Source organism: Mandrillus leucophaeus, unplaced genomic scaffold (assembly GCF_000951045.1).
Source record: "Mandrillus leucophaeus isolate KB7577 unplaced genomic scaffold, Mleu.le_1.0 Scaffold460, whole genome shotgun sequence".
Lineage (NCBI taxonomy): Eukaryota > Metazoa > Chordata > Mammalia > Primates > Cercopithecidae > Mandrillus > Mandrillus leucophaeus.
The window spans coordinates 126812-149491 of NW_012104921.1; the positions used below are offsets into that span (position 1 = coordinate 126812).

The 22680-nt window shown below is 39.9% G+C and overlaps 2 protein-coding genes across 2 annotated transcripts in view; both read left to right on the plus strand.

Moving 5' to 3' along the window:
* DTD2 (D-tyrosyl-tRNA deacylase 2 (putative)) overlaps positions 1–3999 on the plus strand; it is a 37783-nt gene extending 33784 nt beyond the window's left edge. The window contains exon 5 of the mRNA XM_011994772.1: positions 3903–3999. The gene's annotated coding sequence lies outside the window, so the exon portion shown is untranslated. The remainder of the gene's footprint in view (positions 1–3902) is intronic.
* A 4768-nt stretch (positions 4000–8767) lies between these two features.
* HEATR5A (HEAT repeat containing 5A) overlaps positions 8768–22680 on the plus strand; it is a 133424-nt gene continuing 119511 nt past the window's right edge. Inside the window, exon 1 of the mRNA XM_011994773.1 lies at positions 8768–8877. The gene's annotated coding sequence lies outside the window, so the exon portion shown is untranslated. The remainder of the gene's footprint in view (positions 8878–22680) is intronic.

Genomic DNA, 22680 nt, shown 5'->3' on the forward strand with positions numbered 1-22680 from the left:
TAGAGCTGGCAGTGAGCCAAGATCGTGCCACTGCACTCTAACCTGGGCGACAGAGCGGGACTCCGTCTCAAAAACAAAACAAAAACAAAAACAAAAATTAGCCGGGTGTGGTGGCGGGCGCCTGAAATTCCAGCTACTTGGGAGGCTGAGGCAGGAGAATCGCTTGAACCCAAGAGGCAGAGGTTGTAGTGGGCCAAGATCCTGCCACTGCACTCCAGCCTGGGCAACAGAGCAATACTCTGTCTCAAAAAAACAAAAAACAAAGAAAAAAAAAAGTTCTGCTCTATATTTTAGGTACTAGACTCATCTAATAAATGATTTGAAGATAATTTATTCTGTTTTGTGAGTTATCTTTTAATTTTTTTGATAATGTCCTTTGAATTACAAAGGTTTTGAATTTTGATTAAGTCTGATGTATCAATTTTTTTCTTTAGTTGCTTGTTTTAGGTGTTATATCTAAGAACCCAGCAGCATGTTTAATAGGTCTCTTCTTGCTCTAAGAACTGTCCCCATGGACACTAAATTATGTGGATACCCTCCTAATAAATCTCTAATTCCAGCTCAAGGAAGCAAAGATAGGCAATTGGAGGCCCCTGGCCAGGTGGATGAGTAAATCCTGACTTATTTTATCCTTACCTCAGCATGGCGAGTGCCATCATTTGGCTTCTCCCTAAAGGAAATCTGCCAGCAATTTTAGTTGCCATTTTGTATACTTACTCAACAAGTTTACATTGAGCACTTACTCTGTATCAAGTACTTTTCCAAAGGAAGAAAAATTGCATCAGCAAATTACAAAGAGAAAATTTAAAAAAATGCTTTGCCCTTTTTCTTTTTATAAAAAAGGCAGTATAATAACTACAAATATTGAAAAGCTAAAAGAGCTCCTAATCTCATGATTCAAATGTAATTATTTCATTTTTATTTATTATAATTGTTGTTCATAACCATACACATATTTTAATATAGTTCAGTTAGCATAAAGGAATTTAATATTTTGCTTTTTAAAAACTTAATATTTTATCATATATTTAAGAAAATGTCTTTCTTGACTTTGGCCTCAGACAATATAAGGGAAAGGAAGCAAACAACAGGAGAAAATGCGTAAGTCAATAAAATATTATTAAGATAAGCAAGTATGGTTTATAAGTGGATTTGTGCTCTGGTCTGTGAATGCTTATAGGCTGGCAAATTGAATTCAAGAGTATATAATTCTATTCCATATTATTAACATTTTTCTTTTTCTTCCTGATCTATGACTCTGGTTCCACTGATTACCTTAACCAAATTACATGGATAATTTAATTTCTAGCTATTGTTCATACTGGTCAGTTAAATGTTTGCATCTAGATAAGGTTTTCTCCTTTAAGTTTGTAGCTAAACAAGAAGTTTGATATATGAACTAATTTTTATTAGAATTTGCTTCGAGAATCATATGTCCCAAAGAAGATAATAATAGATCTACATACATAAACATAGTAACTGATGATAATTTCTATAGGTATTTTTATAATAGGTATATAGTTTTTCCTTATATATAAAATAATTCCACAACAATACTATTTATCAACTATGTAGAACCAGCTTGCTGGGTAAGTTCAATTTCTTGAATTAGACAAATAATCTTTTTTTTTTTGAGACAGAGTCTTGCTCTGTCACCCAGGCTGGAGTGCAGTGGTGTGATCTCGGCTCACTGCAACCTCTGCCTCACAGGTTCAAGCAATTCTCCTGCCTCAGCCTCCCAAGTAGCCGGGACTATAGGTGTGTGCCACCACGCCTGGCTAACTTTTGTATTTTTAGTAGACACAGGGTTTCACCATGTTGGCCAGGCTGGTCTTGAACTCCTAAGTTTGTGATCCACCCACCTCGGCCTCCCAAAGTGCTGGTATTGCAGGCGTGAGCCACCATGCCCGGCTGACAAATAATCTTAAATTATGAATCTTATTACAAATTATTTGGGTCTTAATGTTGTCTTGTGTGATTACTATTCTAACATTTAACTTTGAAGTGGATGATCATCCATCATTAGTTTTCATATCAAATATATATACAACTGGTGAATAGGAGTTCTGTGGGGGGCCTTATATGCTACTCCTAAAGAATGAAGCACCCTGAATAAAAGCACTAACTTACTTTCTTCAGTTACCTGTCAGCATGTAAAACAGTTGACTTTCCTAAAGAGCTTGTGGCAGAAGTTGAGGGTTTGTATAATAGTTAATTAACATGGCCCTCCTCCTCAGTCCTAGCTCTGGCTTGACCTATCCCATTCTCTGAGTTTTGGCTCATTTTTAGAACTCAGCTGGAAGGTCATTAACTTTTGCTTCTTCACCTTGAGAGATTAACTTTGTGATTAATTTGGCTTATGATAGTGTTTCCTGTGGTTCTCATCAGGGACTTTCTGGCAGGGAAACATGGATGAGCAGACCAAGGACTTTCTTTTAATTCCTTTTAGCCCTACTTTTATTGATTCCCCACAAACACCTCCTTCCCACTTCTTAAAAGTCTGCTACGGATTCCATTATCCAGAACCTGCTGTCCCTGGCCACTGCAGGTGTGTTGCTGCCTAATCTTCCCCCTCTCCACTGGAACCTTCCTGTCCTGCTGCTCACTCTTTCAGGGTCACATCCCTCCTGTCTTTCAAGGTGAAAACTATATTAAAGCAATAGCCAGAGGAGATCTCCAGGGTCTTCTCTCCTACCCCAGTTTACAGCATCTTAACACTGACTTCCTGAAGTCTCTTCCCCTTTTTTATGAAAACTAGAAGAATGATTTTCATAAAATCAGAGGATAAATAAACAGCAACAACAAAAAGATAAAATCAGAGGATAACCCCTAAGAGACCCCGTAATACAACATGTTCATTTTCCATAGGAGAAAAACACAGTCCAAAGAGGTTAAGTGGCTTTCTTATAAAATATTACAGCAAGTTTGGAACAAAACCATAAAGCTTATGCACACGTAAAGCACTGTATTTCTTCATCTGATCAGAGAATGAGGATTTGGGAGGGGCCTTAAGAGTCCTTGTAAGGTATGAACACAGTTGCAGTCATTTCTAGTGTCAAGGGTTATCAAATACATAGTTGCAGATCTACCTTTGTTCAGTATTCCTGCTTAGAAGCACCAGCCCTGAGTTTAACAGCTTCTTTCCAGGTTAAATGACCTGCTCTTACTTGCCATCATAGGTCACGATCTGCTACTCTGTTTTTAAGCACTTCTTGAACTAATATTTATAGTGGTAGTTTGCTACTGGGGGAAATCCTATCCATTGCCAAAAGTTCTCATTAGAAATTTAGTGCTAAAAGCTGTCACAGATTATAGCAAGCTCAGCAGTATATTGACAAATAATGCTTGATAGACTACAAAGTGGAAAGCTGTATCACAAAGGGCCAGCAGATCTTTTGTTAGAGTAGGGTATCAGTGTCATCTCAGGCTTCAGATCACATTGAAATCAACAGAGTGGAAGCTGTGCCTACCCATGAATTTTGTGACATGAGCTTGCCACATGTGAAGCCTAGTGTCCTCAGTGGTTCCATCAACATTGAGTAACCTGGCATGACTGGAGTGATGACTAATAACAAACTTCCAAAGCTACATTTTCCAAAGTCTGATCCCAGGAACATTCATTCTAAAAGTTATTAATATGCATTCCTTTAAAAAATATATTATATTCCAAATAAGTTTGTGAAACATTGCATCAAATGCAGCCCACTAATATACATAATGACTCTCTAAGAAATGGCTGTAATATATTAATATGTAGTGCTTTTCAGACTTATTTAAGAATGCTTTTTTTTTTGAGACAGAGTATCGCTGTGTTGCCCAGGCTGGAGTGCAGTGGCATGATCTCTGCTCACTGCAAGCTCTGCCTCCTGGGTTCACACCATTCTCCTGCCTTAGCCTCCCGCCACCACGCCCAGCTAATTTTTTTTTGTATTTTTAGTATAGACGGGGTTTCTCCGTGTTAGACAGGATGATCTCGATTTCCTGACCTCGTGATCCGCCCACCTCAGCCTCCCAAAGTGCTGGGATTACAGGCATGAGCCACTGCGCCCGGCCAAGAATGCCTTTTTAAGGCATTCTCCTTAACTCCTATTAACCTCTTGAGGGGTACAATCAAGAGGAGGACGCTAGAGTTCCATGGGTACACTAGAATTCCATTGTTGGGTAATATTGTTCTACCATCATTGAATTTCACGATTTCAGAAATAGAAGTAATCTTAAAGGTAATCTGTCATTTTCAGTTTCCCAAACATATGCTAGTTGGAACTTAAAATCATTGAATTGGTTATATTTGAACAATAAATTATAGCAGGATATCACACAGCAAGTTAAATGGGTAACCACTGGCTTACTTCATTATTTTTACATATACCATTAAATACCAACTGTTATACTTCTAAAAATGTTTCATTTATTTGTGGGAAAATTGTTTTGTTATACAAAGCCTAGAAAATGCAGTATAATGCTTTATAGTGGTAAGTATAAAATAAGTAGGAAGTATATCAAATTCTCCATTCCTTCATCAAATATCTGATGAGCACCTTCTGTATGTAATATATAACATGCTAGTTATATATTATATCTCAAATCCTGAGAACACCTCAAGGAAGGAGGTAGTATTCTCATTTTACAAGTGAGGAAATTGAGCTTCTGAGATATGAAGTGATTTTCCCTAGGTAATGCCTACTAAGTGGTGTAATTAGAATTTGAATGCAAGTCACCAATTCCAAAGCTATGTTCTTTCTGCTACCTATAATACAGCTTCTTCTTTATTGTGACTGAAAATTTCAATTTAAAATTAAAGTATAATCAAAGTATAATGGTAGCTGAACAGTGGGACACATTTCCATTTGGTTAAGATAATAACATTGGTGTTTGTTTAAGAGTGCTGTCAGTTGTTAGCGCCAGGTGGAAAAACTCGGATTCTACATCTCTATCTCTGACTCCTCTTCTCTAGCTCTGACCCCTCTTCTAAACTATAGTCCCTCATTTCCCCTTGGATGCCTTATTGTCACCTCAAATGTGACATGTTTAAAATCAAACTAATCATTTTCCCCTCCAAATTCCACCTTCTAATTTCATTCTCTTAGTCACTTAGCTTAAAGTCTGGAGCCATCTTTGAATCTTTTGTGAAACTATTGGTTGGACTCAACGATACATAATATCCCTTCCAATTCTGAAATTCTAATGTTGTTATTCTTGTACCATGTACTTAGGCAAAATGAATTTCTTTCTCTGCTTTGAGCCTGCTAAAACTATCTTCCAGAGTTTTTTCAATATCTAATAACATATATTCTACTCATCCATCCTTATATATACTTCAAAGCCCATTTTAAATGTCATCTCTTTAAACCCTTCATGAGCCTCCCAACTGCACTTCACAGTAATTGCTCTCTCCTTCAGGATCCTATAATAGTTTTGTTCCTTTTTTAGGGTACTTTACAATACCCTGTATACATGACACAATATATATCTTGCATATTATTCTTTACATATACATATACACACTGTATATATACACATTATATATATACATGATATACACACACTATATATGATACATGTTTTAGTACTGTAAGTAATATATACAACAAATATATATGATATATAACATATATAGTGTGTGTATATAGGGTTTTATAAAAATTAATATATAATGAATACATGAGATATGTAACTAATCTATATATTGTATGTATGTATAAGAATATGTAACTAATATATATGATTATATATAGTGTGCGTCTCTCTGTCTAATCTATATAAAGTGAGGTAAGGGGGATGCTTGGCAAGGGATGTTTGGGTGTGAGCAGGGTGGGCAGGGTTTATGGGCTAGGCATGATCACAGGGTGTGGGAGTGATGGTAAGGAAAGAAAGATGAGACAGGGGCTTGAGATGGCTAATTTGGGGCTTTCAGAACCTTAGTGGGGTAAGGGCAGTATCCTCCAAAGGAATAGATGGCAGCTATGGATGATTGCTCACACATAGCAGGGTTGTTCAAATAAGTAAATATCTCAAGGATGATGGGAGCCAGGCTTATCTCTGTGGGAGAAAGTAGTTATAAATGTAGAAGGGCAGAAACTAGAATGAACTGTATGATGCTGGATTGGAGGTTTTACTGTGAACACATGATTTTTCAATATATATTGTTAAAGAAATATAGCTGTAAACATGTGTGTAAGGATACAAATAAAGATGTGCTGTGTGTGTATATGAATGTATAAATATTCCCTAACTGCATCCACTGAGACAGTCTGGTCTATGGACACTCAATAGCAGTGAGCATACCTAGTGCTAAATACCATTCGCCACTATAAGGAATCAGGACTCCTGAATAAATAATTACATCCAAGGCTGGAGCAGGATGAGTCTGAAACATCTAATTGCCCTAGTGACTAGGGGAGTGCCGAAAGAATGATGGGGATGTGTCAAAAGGGCACAGAATGGTAGCCTGTTAATTTTGAATCTGGACTGTGTGTATATGGTATTTAAAGCTCTTTTAATTATTCTGCATTTTAAAAATATTTTACAACAAAATGTTTATAGCATCTAAGGCCGGGGCTGGGCGCAGTAGTTCATGCCTGTAATCTCAGCATTTTGGGTGGCCGAGGTGGGCAGATCATGAGATCAGGAGTTTGAGACCAGCTTGACGAACATGGTGAAACCCCATCTCTACTAAAAATACAAAAATTAGCCAGGCATGGTGGCACACACCTGTTATCCCAGCTACTCAGGAGCTGAGGCCAAGAGAATTGCTTGAACCCGGGAGGCGGAGGTTGCAGTGAGCTGAGATCACGCCATTGCACTCCAGCCTGGGTGAGAGAGCAAGACTCCGTCTCAAAAGAAAAAAAAATTTAAGTCCAGGTACAGTGGGTCACACCTGCAATCCCAGCACTTTGGGAGGCCACGGTGGGTGGATCACTTGGGCCCAGGAGTTCAAGACCAGCCTGGGCAAAATGGTGAAACTCTCTCTCTACAAAAACAAACAAAATTAGCCAGGAACAGTGGCACGTCCATTGTCCCTGCTACTTGAGTGGCTGAGGTGGGAGAATCACCTGGGAGCCTAGGAGGTTGAGCCTGCAGTGAGCCATGATCAGACTACTGCACTCCAGCCTGGGTGACAGAGTGAGACCTTGTCTTCTTGTCTCAAAATAAATAAATAAATAAATAAATAAATAATCACATAAACACACACACACAACACAGAAGCTAGAATGAATGTGAGACCTTGTCTTCTTGTCTTAAAAAAAAAAATTGAACACACACACACACATCACAGAAGCTACAATGAATGGGGCCCCTACCCACCAAACTTGGGATAATTGAGCATCAAAATAAATAATGATAGAGACAGAATATTGGCTGGGTGTGGTGGTGTGCATGCCTGTAGTCCTAGCTACTTACTTGGGAGGCTGAGGCAGAAGGATCACATGAGCCCAGAAGTTCAAGACTGTAGTGTGCACCATTATTGCATTATCGACCTATGAATAGCCACTGCACTCCAGCCTGGGCAACAAAGGAGGCCCTGTCTCAAGAAAAAAAAAAGAGAGAAAAGAGAGAAAGAAACAGATTATAAGTCATTTAACAAAATAGAAACCTCTGGATCCATACTAATTAATATAAATACATTAATTGAAGATAAGAAACAAGATATTTACAAATATCTTGAAAGAGTTTCAGAGTCTCCCTCACAAAACACTTATTAATTTACAAAGGGGGGGAAAAAAGTAACCACACTGGAGAAGCCTAACAGACATCACCTTATTAAAGTAAATATCTGTAATGAGAGAAGTTAAATCGTGCCACCTGATAGGGTGCCATGAGAAGAAAGCAGCAAGACTTCTGAAGTCCTGTCATACCTAGCTGAATGTAATCACGAGTAAATATCAGACAGACCCAAAGTGAAGGCCATTCTACAAAAATAACTGGCCAGGAATCTTTAAAAGTGTCAAGAATATGAAAGGCAAAACAAGACTGAGAGTTCCAGTTTGAAGAGTAGGAGATACATAAGTAAATACTATGCTTGATTCCGAACGGAATCTTTTACCATAAACAACATTATTGGGACAAAACTGGTAAAACGCTGAGTTACGTAAATGTTTTGATTTTGATGGTTATATTGTGATTATGTAGAAGGTGCTTAGGGACAATGTGGTATGGTGTCAGCAATTTAATCTCAATTCAAGAAAAAAAAAAGTTCTTTGTACTATACTTGCAACCTTTTCGTAAGCTGGAGATTGATTCAAAATGAAACTTGAAAAATGACATTTAAAACGCTGGGTGTAGTGGGAAAACGCACATGACTCTAGGTAAGAGGTTGTTAGTCTCAGTTCTGCCACTGACTTAGTATGTGACCTTGAGCAAGTCACTTTACCTCAGTCCTCAGAGTCAAGGCTCTCTAGGATCTCTTCCACGCCTAACATCTACACCCACGGCACTGGCCCCGCCTGAATTTCTCCAGGCCCTTTAGATGTCCCAGAGCTGCACCCGAAGACTCTGGCTTGCTATAAAAACAGACAAAAATAGTTGTGGCCGGATCTCCGGACTGAAAAACCGCTGTCCTAATCCTAACTTGGGCCGCAGTCTCCATCGCTCTTTCGACGGTGAAGCAGTCACGCCTGCCAGAGTGGGCGCTCGATGGCTCGGCGGCCAGTTGGTGGGGCCTTGGACCAGCGGCGCGGCGCAGGGCGCGCTCCCAATCGCTAGCTCCCGCCGTACTCGCGGCTGCGAGCTTTCCGGCCACGCCCCGCGCGCGCCCCGCCCACTTCACTGCCTCGCTGTCGCCGCCGCCGGCAATTCCAGATTCTGCTAGAGTTAGCAGAGCAGGCGGTAGCGTTGCGGGACCGGGACGGGCGCTGAGCTGAGGAGGACCCCCCAAAGGCAGGCAGTCGGGGATCCGGAGAGCGTTGACACCTCCGGGCGCGAGGGAGCTGTCTGGGCTGCCTGTTGGCTGGGAGGGAGGACGGACCGGGGCCGCAATGTGAGTTGAGCTCTCGGGGATCCCGAGGGTGGTCGCGGCAGCGATGTGATCGCGAAAGCCGCCGGTGGGAGAACCGGTCGAGGGGCCAGGTGTCTTGACCCTAAGGGCTGGAGTCCGCCAAGGAGGGGCTGACTGGGGCACGGGGTCGGCTGATGAACGGCGCCGTCCGTCCTTCCTCCTGGGCTACGGGAAAGTCTGGCTTCACCTGTGCACAACAGGTAGGCATGGACTCTGCCCGCCAGCGGGAGACGGGGTCGCCGGGCGTGTGGGGAAGGTCAGGAGGTCGGAGCCCGCCCCGCCAGCTCGCCGCTCCCGGGACCCCGCCCTGCGGTGTCCGCTGCGCCAGTGGTCAGCCTGGAGCTGGAGCCCCGGCCCGGCCTTCAGGCTAGCTTCCTTAGAAGCCCATTCGTTTTCTGCAGGAACCTTCAAGGAGAGTTCCCAGAAGGGAGCAGTGGAGAGTGTGGATATTTGCCTTCTGTTTCAGTTCTCTTCAGGAAAGAAAGCTTTTCCTGGGGTAGCATTTGCTTAGTGTGAGGAAACATTTTCTTTCACCCTACTCTCGGCCAACGCGGCGTTATTTCAAGTGATTATAAAGTCTTTAGAAACTTTGTAAAGCGTTTTATAGTGCCTGTTTATCACAGTAATGGATACCTCTGGCAAGTTGGGATAATTTTCTTGACTGTCAACTCAGATAATAGTAAAATAGCTTGAGCTCCTACATTAAAGGTCATAGTTACCCATTGTTTTTATGTGCATTCATTTATTGAACAAATATGCAGCACTTTTTTGGGGGCTAGGCGCCCTTAAGGAATTTACAGCCTGAAAGACGTTAAAAGTTTAAGGAAGAATAAAAGGGGCCCACAAGTACAGTTAAGAACTTCCAGAGAAAATACTCTCAGTGAAATTAGTTAAGCTCTAGGGAAAGCAGAAGTGTGGTTAGAATTGAACATTAGTTGGATAAGGAGAGAAGAATTTTGTTTCATTTTCCAAACATTTTAGAAAGTATGTCTTTGAGAAAGTGATCTTAGATAAAGTATCGAAGCCGAGATTTGTGTTACATTTTAATACCATTGGCTTTTTTTTTAAAAAAAACTGGTAAGCAGGCAGGATTTATGATTTAAGAATAGTGACAGTTGGAGAATACCGTAGTATGGATTTGTTGTGCCTTGGAATGCAGTTGTTTTACCTAGATAACTAGAGAATAGGAGAATAAGACTCCTCACCTGAAAGTCAGGAGACCTGAATTCTAGCTTAAGTTCCCTCCACTATTTAAGGATGTTAGATTAGGTCACTTTTTTATTATTAATCATTATTGTATCTGACTTTAGTCACAGAAAATACATGACTCCAAAGTACCTTTTTAATTCTTAAATTATTAATTAAAATTAACTACATTAAACTAATGAATATATTATCTACAGAAAAAAATTACTTTTTTACTTGTCTTTAACCAATGCACTTACCTTTCTTCTTGCTTTATTTCAAAAAGGTTGAGGCAGTTTATAATAATCTTTCTTAACTATGAATAACATAAGGGTTAAATTCTGGATTTTTTAAATTCTAAAATAATTTTATTCTGAATTAAGCAGTTTAATGACATCTGCATTTTTTTAAAAAGCTCCATTGAGTCTTGTGTGGTTCGTTAATTATCCCAGAGTATAATTGAAGAGTTTGAACAATCCTTTAATGAGACCACAGTCCTCATATAAATAACACTTCTGCTTTTTCAGGAGACATTGAGAAACTATTATTAAATCTCATTTGAGAAATCAATTAACTGGGGCCAAAAAAATTAGTAAAGACTTGTCTGTGTTACTTAATTAGATCCCTTGTCTAGTTCTAGTGTTAAATTTTTGAATTAAAATAGTGCTCAGCAATCTACAGCCTGTGATTCAAATCTACTGTGCTGGCAGTTTTATAAAAGTTTTATTGAACACAACAGTGCTCCTTCGTTATGGCTGTTCATGTGTTGTTTTTGAGTAGTTGTGATAGAGACCGTATGGCTCCCAAAGCCTAAAGTATTGTCTGGTCCTTTACAGAAAAAAATTAGTGGACCCCTGAACTAGAACTCTTAAGTGCTTAATCACTAAATCTTTTGTAGGAAGAAATAGATTAAATTCAGTTTTAATTCTTTCGTTCGTTTGTTTGTTTGTTTGTTTTTATTGAGACAGGGTGTGGCTCCCTAGCCCAGGCTGGAGTGCAGTAGCAAGATCTCAGCTCACTTGCAAGCTCTGCCTCTTGGGTGCAAGTGACTCTCCTGCCTTAGCCTCTGGAGTAGCTGGGGTTACAGGCATGCGCCACCACGCCCGGCTAATTTTTGTGTTTTTAGAAGAGACAGGGTTTCACCATGTTGGCCAGGCTGGTCTCGAACTCCTGACCTCGGGTGATCCGCCCGCCTTGGCGTCCCAAAGTGCTGGGATTACAATCGTGAGCCACTGCGCCCAGCCTCACTTTTACTTACTAATCTTCGTTTTTCATTATAATATCAGGTAATTGTAGGATTCGTAAATGCTTCTGGATCTGCAGTGTGTAATGATAGAGGAGGGGCATGGTTTTTCTGCTACATTTACCTAGTATAAAGTTTTATAATTTAAGCAACTGTAGCCTTTTTTTTAAAAAAAATTTTTAATTTTTATTTTATTTTATTTTTTTAGACGGAGTCTCGCTGCGTCCCCCAGGCTGGAGTGCCGTGGCGCCATCTCGGGCCACTGCAACCTCCGCCTCCGGGGTTCAAGCGATTCTCCTGCCTCAGCCTCCCAAGTAGCTGGGATTACAGGCACGTGCCATCACGCCCAGCTAATTTTTTTTTTTTTTTTTTTTTTTTTTTTGAGACAGATTCTCACTCTGTCACCCAGGCTGGAGTGCAGTGGCACAAACTCGGCTCACTACAACCTCCGCCTCCAGGGTTCACGCCATTCTCCTGCCTCAGCCTCCCGAGTAGCTGGGACTACAGGCGCCCGCCACCACAACCGGCTAATTATTTTTTTTTTTTTCTCAGTAGAGATGGGGTTTCACCGTGTTAGCCTGGATGGCCTCCGTCTTCTGACCTCGTGATTCGCTCACCTCAGCCTCCCAAAGTGCTGAGATTACAGGCGTGAGCCACCGCGCCCGGCCAGCTCTAGCCTTTTGTAAGCCTAGGGAAGAAGAAGAGTTTTTATATATTTCTCTAGCAACTTTGTTATTTTAAGTTTTAATTTAGATCTAGTATGGGAAATGTTTTTCGTTTAGTGAACTTCTCTCTTTTTACTGTGTCATTCATAGGGTTTATCATAAGCAGCAGTAAGGTACCTTTACTCAAAACAGTTTTTTTTTTGTTGTTTGATTGATTGATTGATTTTGAGACAGAGTCGCTGGAGTGGACTCAAGAGATCCTTCTACCTCAGCCTCTTGAATAGCTGGGACAACAGGCACATGCCACCATACCCAGCTAATATTTTGTATTTTTTTGTAGAGATGCGGTTTTGCTATGTTGCCCAGGCTGGTCTCAAACTCCTGGGCTCAAGGAATCCCCTCATCTCGGCCTCCCAAAGTGCTGGAATTACAGGTGTGAGCCACCACATCTCGCCTCAAAAGAGTTTTTTAAACAGGAATCTAGTGATTAAAATCTAGTGATTCCTAGTTGGTCATAAAGTCAGACAGAATATTATAGGAAGTGTAACTGAACAAGAAATCAAACATATTTACAGTGAGAACCAAATGGAAAGTTAGAACTCTTTAAGCAGATACCTAACAGATTGAAACAGGAGTATATATCCTGAATCATGCTTGGCCTTTTTTTTTTTTTTAATAGTAACAACACAAAAGGTTTATTTCTAGAAAAGAAGCATAATAGCCATATTAAAGCACTATATTATTTGCCTAAGAGATTAGAGCTGGTTATGTGACAAAAATGAAGGAAAACTTGGAGAAGGTGATAATTTTAAATATTTAAAGCTGTACATATACTTTTGCTAATCTTAAAACCATCGACCAGGTGTGGTGGCTCATGCCTGTAATCCTGGCACTTTGGGAGGCCAAGGGGGGCGTATCACTTGAGGTCAGGGGTTTGAGATCAGCCTGGCCAACAGGGTGAAACCCCGTCTCTACTAAAAATACAAAAAAATTAGCCAGGTGTGGTGGCGGGTGCCTGTAATCCCAGCTACTCGGGAGGCTGAGGCAGATAATTGCTTAAACTAGGAAGGTGGAGGTTGCAGTGAGCCAAGATCGCACCACTGCACTGCAGCCTAGGCGACAGAACCAGACTCCATCTCAAAAAACAAAAGCAAAAATTAGCCAGGCATGGTGGTGCACACCTGGAGTCCCAGCTGTTCAGGAGGCTGAGGTGGGAGAATCACATGAACCCATGAGGTGGAGGTTGCAGTGAGCTGAGATCCTGCCACTGCACTCCAGCCTGGGTAACAGAGTGAGATCCTGTCTCAGAAAAAAGAAAAGGAAAAAAAAAAACCAAAAAACCACACCATAGTATGGTGCTAATTTTACTAAATTGTTGTTTTATGTATGTATTTTTTCAGTAACTTAGTTGTCCTTTATTGCCCAAGTAATGCTTCTCAATGGGCAAATATACAATAGCATTTATATACTTTTCTGTTGCATTTGGAGGTTTCTACATGTTGAATATATACATATTTGTGTGTCTGTACACAAAATAATACCTTACTCAAAACAAGTAATAATACCTTTTTTATGTAAATGAAATTACCAGAAAACTGAAGTTAGCCATTGAATCACCAAAACTCTTGAAAAACTATTTTGGGAGGAAATCAGAAAAAAGCAAAGCAGATATACACGTACAAAATCCCTTAGTCCTAATTCTAGAGTCTAAAAGGCTCTGAAAAGTTTTTTTCTTAACTCATTTGGTAGCAAAACGTGGCCTGAACTGATGCAAAGGTATTTGCAGTCATTATCCCATCTTATGTGAATATGGATCTGCATATCTTTTGCTGCAGAAATATCAGTTAGTTTGATTTATGGAGTGCTGCCCCAGACAGTTGTGGCGATTTGATGTAATAGATGGTTATGTTTACTGTATTCCATGAGTAGGACATGAAAGTGGCAGTCAGAAGGCAGAATAATATGGAGTTATTCCAGGGAGCTGTAGTTGCAAAGAAGCTAGCTGGATGTCTGGCAGGGAGTGAGAAGCAGTGCCTGCCAAGGAAAGCCCTCAGGTAAGGCTCTAAGAGGTTAAAAATTTGGCTAAATTTTAGGTTAGGTAGCTAAATTTTATGAGGTATGTTGTGAATTAAAAGTAGGAACCAGCTGGGTATGGTGGCTCACGCCTATAATCCCAGCACTTTGGGAGGCCAAGGCGAGCGGATCACGAGGTCAGGAATTCGAGACCAGCCTGACCAACATGGTGAAACCCTGTCTACTAAAAATACAAAAATTAGCTGGGCATGGTGGCGCGCACCTTAATCCCAGCTACTCAGGAGGCTGAGGCAGGAGAATCAGTCACTTGAACCCGGGAGGCAGAGGTTGCAGTGAGCTGAGATGGTGCCACTGCACTCTAGCCTGGGTGCCAGAGTGAGACTCCATCACAAACAAACAAACAAATGTAGGAACCATGAAGAAGAACCAGGATGTTAGACCATAGTGTGGATTAAGAGTGAATCTGTGAATTCTAACTGGGATGTAAGAGCCATGAACAATTAGAGGAGAGGGAAAAGGAAGATTCTAAAGCGGGTAGAGTCTAATGGCTAAACTTGAAAGTCCTAGGTAGCAGATTGCACAAGCAGCAGATTCAAGGATTGACTCATTTTGAAAATGGAGCAAGAATTTCTGGCCTCTCCTGTAAACTCTGACGTGCTAGAGGAATAATGGCATCTTGTACACTTTGCTCCTGTATTAAGTAGCCCTATATTGCTCTGCTTTTAAAAATATCTATATTCAATATTATTTGTCTGTTCCATCACTGTTAGCTTCCTACTCTCGGTGGGTTTGCTCTTTTACTTTTAATGTGCTTCTGTATCTAGAATCCAGACAACTGGATTATTAGTCATTTCTAGACTAAGAATGAATAGGCTTTGATGGATTTATGTCAGTAAAATCCATGAGTTCTGAAACAATTGCTCTATAGACTTCGTTTTTTTACTTCCTGTTACTGGAATCTCAGGTACCAAGTAGTGTGATTAATAGCTAGTGACTTCAGGAGAGTGTGGTGGGAAATACAAGAAAAGTAAAACTTCTTAACTTAAAATCTGCCTGTGGCATTCCTAAAGGTCCAGAATGAAATCCCTTTTCCATGGAGAGATGGGAGAATTGGTGTGTGGAATGAAGCATAATAAAAATAGTCAAGAATAGCCAAAGACTAAACTAATAATTTTAGTAATTAATGATTTGCCATCTAGATGGAAAGGGCTCTCTGAAAGCTGATGTCTCTGGAAGACATAACACTAACAAAAAGCCTCAAAGTACTGGAGACATAAAAGTGAAGTGGTGAGAAAGAACAACAAAGTTAGAAGGATTGGCTGCTTCACCAGCTATGGCAATAACTATATTAGCAATAGCAGTGATGTCTTAAGTTTCAGTATTATGAGGATTAAATGAGATAGTGAATTAAAAGGTTTTAGTGCATAGATCCTCAAAAAATAATCATTTTTCTGTCACTGACATATTAGAGTTGGTTCCTACTGCTCAGTCTTATCTAACCCTCCCACCCCCCAGAACACTTCCTTTTACGCTTCAGGGGTGTTCTCTTTCATAAGCTGGAAGGAGAATTGCTACAAACAGTAGTCCAGTTGGGTCTCCCACTGGCAATCTCACCATCATGGAATCCAGCTTCTGCCATTTTTCTCATTCCTCACAATAACATGCAGTATTTTGGGGTGGGGGGGGAAAGACGGCAGAATAAATTCGGTCCCCAACCTGTAACCCTTTTTAACCCCAACTTCTTATAAATTTCTTGTCCTGGTGTTAAATTTTTTGTCTTGGTAACTCCTGTTTCTCTTCTATTCCACCCTGACTTCTCTATCCTAATAGGATGTGCTCCCCATCAGTTCTTAGAGCAGTGCGTATTTGCTGTTCGTATTGCCTTATATTACGTAGTGGTGAGCAGCAACATTCTTCCTGTTCCTACCAAGTTTGCAGAAAATATTCTTGGCATCTTAGTACACTGAATGTGTTTTTATTATATATGAAAATTAGAAGTATTAGTGCTGTGCCTGGGGTGTGTCATAAGTTAGGTTTTTGTGGTATAAGTTAGAAAACATGGATTCATTTGACTGTGGGAATTCATATTCAGAATTCCGTAAATCAAATTTTAAAATATATAGTACAACAAGTCATTTTTAGTTTGTAAAGGATGCATATGTGAAAGTTACTTAACAATATAGAATAACACAATTTTTTTTTTTTGAGATGGAGTTTGGCTCTTGTTGCCCAGGCTGGAGTGCAGTGGCACCATCTTGGCTCACCACAACTTTCACCTCCCAAGTTCAAGCTGTTATCCTGCCTCAAGCCTCCCGAGTAGCTGGGATTACAGGCACCTGCCACCATGCCCGGCTAATTTTATATTTTTAGTAGAGACAGGGTTTCTCCATGGAACTCCTGACCTCAGGTGATCCGCTCGCTTCGGCCTCCCAAAGTGCTGGGATTATAGGCGTGAGCTACTGCACCTGGCCACAGAATGACACAGATTTTTATGCAAATTGATAAATCTTAGGTATACAAAGTTGAAACTTTGTATATTTGTCTTCTCTCTTTTTTTTTTTTTTTTTTTTTTAGATAGAGTCTCGCTCTGTCACCAGGCTCCCAAGTAGCTAGGACTATGGGCACGCGCCACCACACCCAGCTAATTTTTATATTTTTAGTAGAGACGGGATTTCACCACGTTGGCCAGGATGGTCTCAATCTCTTGACTTCATGATCCACCCACCTGGACCTCCCAAAGTGCTGGGATTACAGGCATGAGCCACCGCACCTGGCCATCGTCGTCTTTCTTTATTTACATCTTTATGAGAAGATTCTGTTTATATAGGTATTTTGATCCAAAATATTAATCAGAAATGTCCTCTTTTAAGTAGAAGACAGACATCAATAGTCATTGATAGTGGAAATTATATATCCTTCTACTAATAATAAATCATTTCAGCCTGGATGCAGTGACTCACGCCTGTAATCCCAGCACTTTGGGAGGCCAAGACGGGCAGATCACTTGAGGCCAGGAGTTCGAGACCAGCCTGGCCAACATGGTGAAACCCCATCTCTACTAAAAATACAAATATTAGCTGGGCATGGTGGCACATGCCTGTAATCCCAGCTATGTGGGAGGCTTAGATACGAGAATAGCTTGAACCTGGGAGGCGGAGCTTGCAATGAGCCAGGATCACACCGCTGCACTGCCCTCCAGCCTGGGCAACAGAACGAGACTCCTTCAAAAAAAAAAAAAAAGAGAGAGAAAGAAATCATTTTATAATATGAACAAAACAGAAATATTTAGATTTTTTGACCTATACTAGTCTTTAATGATTAGTAATTCAAAGATTGTATTCTATAGAACACACAATTCTATGAGATTCCTGGCTGAGAAAAAAAGAAAAAGGGAGTAGAGGAGAGGCTTATAGTTAAAACGTGTTTAGAAACATCAAATGCTTTATCTGCATGCCCTCTTGGCTGTACATAGTGCACATTACCATGTTACATGTATGGAGAAACTGATGAAGGAAACTGACAATGTGGCATTTCCCAAAACCATTTCAACTTGGATTTCCCCCTCTTCACATAGAATACATGTTCTCATTCTTCTGGCAGTATTCCACAAAGTATTCTTGGTAAACACTGCTTTATCTAAAGGTTTCTCTTAACATGTAAAACTTCTGCACTCAGTTTTCTTTACTTTTTTTCCCCCCCATTAAGCCTTTTGCACTCCTGTGCATTTGTAGTTTTCATAGTTTTATATGACAGCCTAGTATTTTTTGAATATGTCAAATTTTAACCATTTCTTTAGTGTTGGACTTGTAAGTTCTTTTGAATTTTCACTAGAATTACAGTTAATTACAGTGCTGTAATTAATACTTTTATACTTATATTTTCCTTTTTCTTATGAATTTTCAAAAACTGGATGTTTTTATCAAATGGTTTTGATATTTTTATAACTTAGGATAAATATTTTTTTTCTAACAGAGTTGAACCGTTTGTACTGCCACTGTTTATATTAAACTATCAGCTTTTCTAAAATTTTAGCACTGGCTGTAAAAGTTTTTGCATTTTTCATATTTAGATTTAATATGCATGGTTTTGAACCACTCACCTAAATCAAATTATTTCCTATTGAGCTTAAATCATTATTATATTGTTAACATTTCAAATTTTTAACTAATGATAGCCAATTTATTTGTAGGGTTGTTATAGAGAATTAGACTAATGTTAAGTTCATACAAAATAATGTCACAGGTTTGAATTTCATTGTCAGAGATTTTTCTGCTGTTTTCTGAGGCAAGTAATTTTTTTAGCCAAATTTTAAAATACTGTTGTAGAAAGAAGGAAGCAAGATATTTCAGATTCAAAGATGGAATTGATACAGACAAGATTTTTAAATTATCAAGTTATAACTGTGTTAAAGAACTCTTAACATTACAAATGACTTGCTTCTTATCCATTTTACCCTAATTCTAATAAACTATACTGGTGTTAAGTGTCAGCAAACCAACTTTAGGATTCTGCCTAGAGATATGTAAAGTGCTGTAACAAAAGGACTTCGTTTTCTTTATACCAGGGGCAGCCTTCTTTAAGCAACATCTCAATTGTGGCCTAATGCTGTTTGTAACTTGTGAATTCCTGTTTTTGTAACGTATAATTTTGCAAAGCCTAAATCACAAGTGAAAATCTGAGGTCAGGGTAGAATAATCTAGCTTCCTTATAGATGGAAGCTAATTACTATATTTTTGGGAAAGGTTTGGATTTTTGGATTTATCTGTGTTTTTTGAATTGTGGGAGTTCTTGAGAGTTGGGGTTTTTTGTTTTGTTTTGTTTACTTCGTGCTTTTTGTTCAGAACTGAGGAACTAAGACTATAGGGTGAATTGAAGCTGTTATGGTGTCTTTTAGGTAAGTAAAAGTCAAATAGAAGTAATTGAAATTAAAGTCTGAGATGTATCCCAACACTTCAGGCACTTGATACATTCTGGAATTAGTTTCATTTACTGTTTAGTGACTTTTTTGTTTTGTGAATTATTTTCATGCTCCAGAAGGAAAACACTAACAAACCAATCCAATAAACCTTTCTAACCTTGTATCCAGTGTCTTCTTTGATTATTTGTGATCTTTCCCTTTTCCCTCCTTGAAATGATATAATCATTTTAAGAAACTAAAATGACCAAGAAGATTAGGAATACTTTTTTCTCCCTATAAATTTCAACATGTTTTCATTGCTACCAAAATAGACCTGTAAACTCTAGAGAGAGAAAATTATATTAGCACTTTCTATCAGGACCGGAATAATCAACTGCCTGTATGTTTGTTGACATTGTTGAAGGTGCTTACACTACCATGCCTAAATAAAATTGAAGTTAACTCATTTCTAGATGAATTAAAACCAACCCTTGGTTGGTTTTATTTGTTTTGAGACAGCGTCTTCCGGAGGCTGGAGTGCAGTGGCGGAATCTTGGCCCACTGCAGCCTCCGCCTCCCTATCTCAAGGGATCCTCCCACCTCAGCCTCACGAACAGCTGAGACTGCAGGTGTGCATCATCACATCCAACTAACTTTTGTATATTTTGTGGAGACAGGGTTTTGCCATGTTCCCCAGGTTGGTCTTGAACTCCTGGGCTCAAGTGATCTGCCAGCCTTGGCTTCCCAAAGTGCTGGGATTACAGGCATGAGCCACCGCACCTGGCCTGACAATACGGTTGTTAACTGCTCTCAGAGATGGTTTTGGAGTAAGTTACCTTAGAAAAGAAAACTCTGAGGCTGGGCGTGGTGGCTTATGCCTGTAATCCCAGCATTTTGGGAGGCCAAGGCGGGTGGATCACCTGAGGTCAGGAGTTCAAAACCAGCCTGACCAATATTGTGAAACCCCATCTCTACTAAAAATACAGAAATTAGCCGGGCCTGGTGGCATGTGCCTGTAGTCCCAGCTACTCTGGAGGCTGAGACAGGAAAATCACTTGAACCCAGGAGGCGGAGGTTGCAGTGAGCCAAGATTGTGCCATTGCACTCCAGCCCGGGTGACAGGGTGAGACTCCATCTTTAAAAAAAAGAAAAGAAAACTCTGACCCTAGAATATTGGTGCCCTGCTGGTTCCTTTTTCTATTAGTAGTCAATAATATACATGTGTGTTACTCTAGGCTAATAAAGTCACTAGGCTTAATACAGAGCCATTCGAAAAGAAAGAATATTATGCAAAGTACAGACATTAGTACACATATACACTATGTCTGATATTTGAAGACTGGTACTTAAGTTGAATCGCATAAATTGTCAAGCCAGCCTTTTTTTCACCTATAAAAATGGCAGTTTCATATAGTTCAGCTTACTCATGGCTTAGTGGTTCTTCAATTTTTCCATTAAAATAGTATTTTTAACAGCAAAAGGGAGTGATTTTTGTTAAAGGACGTCTAGAAAGGCATTATCATTCTCAGGATTTCTTTGAAGTCTCACGTTTTATTTTGAAGTGTTTTATTAATTTTGCCTTCCATATGCATAAATCTGTATTTTAATATAAAACAATGTTAAAAATTAATGCTTAGGGAAAACTTTAAGTAAAATTTGACCCTCTAGTCTAAATTTGACCTCTAGCATAGTAATATGCTTCATAATCTGCTGGAGTTATCCCAGTTTGAGAAGCATAATTTGGATGTTACCTTGGTACCTTAGGTCTAGTTCACAGTGCCTACTTTTCTCAACATAAAAGACCTATGGCATGAAAATGATGACTGAGTAACTAGGAGTATCTATCATGTACAAAGTACAGACAGTTTTGAAAGAAGCAAATAGTGCCCAGAGAAATACCTAGTCTAAAAGCGTTTAAATACCTTTATAACTTAGTTCAGTTATTGGCTTTAGGGTAAGCACATACAGTGTTTGGCTGTAAAGTAATGGAATAAACATTCTTGTGTACCTTTTAAAAATGTATTAATAGAGCCAAGCATGGTGGCTCATCCCTGTAATTCCAGCACTTTGGGAGGCCGAGGTGGGTGGATTACCTGAGGTCAGGAGTTCGAGACCAGCCTGACCAACATGGTGAAACCCCGCCTCTACTAAAAATACAAAATTAGCCAGGTGTGGTGGTGGATGCCTGTAATCCCAGCTACTCGGGAGGCTGAGGCAGGAGAATTGTTTGAACCCGGGAGGTGGAGGTTGCAGTGAGCCGAGATCGCACCATTGCATTCCAGCCTGGACAACAAGAGGGAAACTCCATCTCCAGAATACGTATATATATATAAAAATAAGTAGTGATAACAAGTACATTTTAATGTTTCTCCTTGGAACAGTTTGCTTAGGTCTAGAAGTTGCTAGGTGCTGGCAGCATTTTGACTAATACTTCATACTATATTGCATTCATGGAGAGTCATAGTATACATTAACCTAATTAAATAGCCTGAGAAATCTTATAGGTAAAAATCCCTAACTTTGTCTTAATGGAAGATTCCCAAATTTATTACACCAAGGAACCTGATGTTCTGTCGTTGGGAAACAGTGTCATTTAGTTCCATATATCCACAAATTATGTACAAAATGTAAGCTTTTAAAAAAATGACTGGCTTTGGGTTTTTTTGTTTTTTGATCATGGCTCACTGTCACCTCAACCTCCTGGGCTCGAGTGATCTTCTTACCTCAGCCTCCTAAGTAGCTGGGACTACAGGTATGCACCACCATGCCCAGCTAATTTTTTTATTTTGGGGGGAGATGGGGTCTCATTATGTTGCTCAGGCTGGTCTTGAATTCATGGGCTCAAGCCACCCTCATGCTTTGTCCTCCCGAAATGCTGGGATTATAGGTGTGAGCCACTGTGCCTGGCCCCTCTTCTCACTTTTTTTTTTTTTTTTTTTGAGACAGAGATTCACTCTTGTCACCCTGGCTAGAGCGCAATGGAATGCAATGGCGTGATCTTGGCTCACTATAACCTCCAGCTCCCGGGTTCCTGGGTTCAAGTGATTCTCACGCCTCAGCCTCCTGGCCTCCTCAGTAGCTGACAATACAAGCATATGCCATCACGCCTGGCTAATTTTTTGTATTTTTGGTAGAGACAGGTTTTCACCATGTTGGCCAGACTGGTCTCAAGCTCCTGACCTCAGGTGATCCACCTGCCTCGGCCTCCCAAAGTGCTGGCATTACGAGTGTGAGCCACCGGACCTGGCCTAACTTCTCACATTTTTGAGGGGCTTGATTGGATGAAAGGGTGGCAGCATAGTATGTTGTGGTTGAAACAAATATATCTGAAGTCAGATTGCTTAAGTGCACACCCAGGTTCTCTGTGACCTTGGGAAAGTCACTTAACTTCTCTGTGTTTCAATGTCCTCATCTGTAAAATAGGGCTAATAAAAATAGCTGCTTCGTGGACAGTTTGTCAGATTATTCAAGAAAATAATGTAAAGCACTTAGAGTACTGCTTAGACTATAATAAATAGTAAATATTAGCTGCTTCTGTTAAATATAGCTGGCATTACATTTGGGGCAGCAGTTTTATAAAATCCTTTTTTCAAGTAGCAACTAACTGTACTTTGAAAAATATATTTAAATATATTGACATATGTGTTCACTTGTAGTAAAT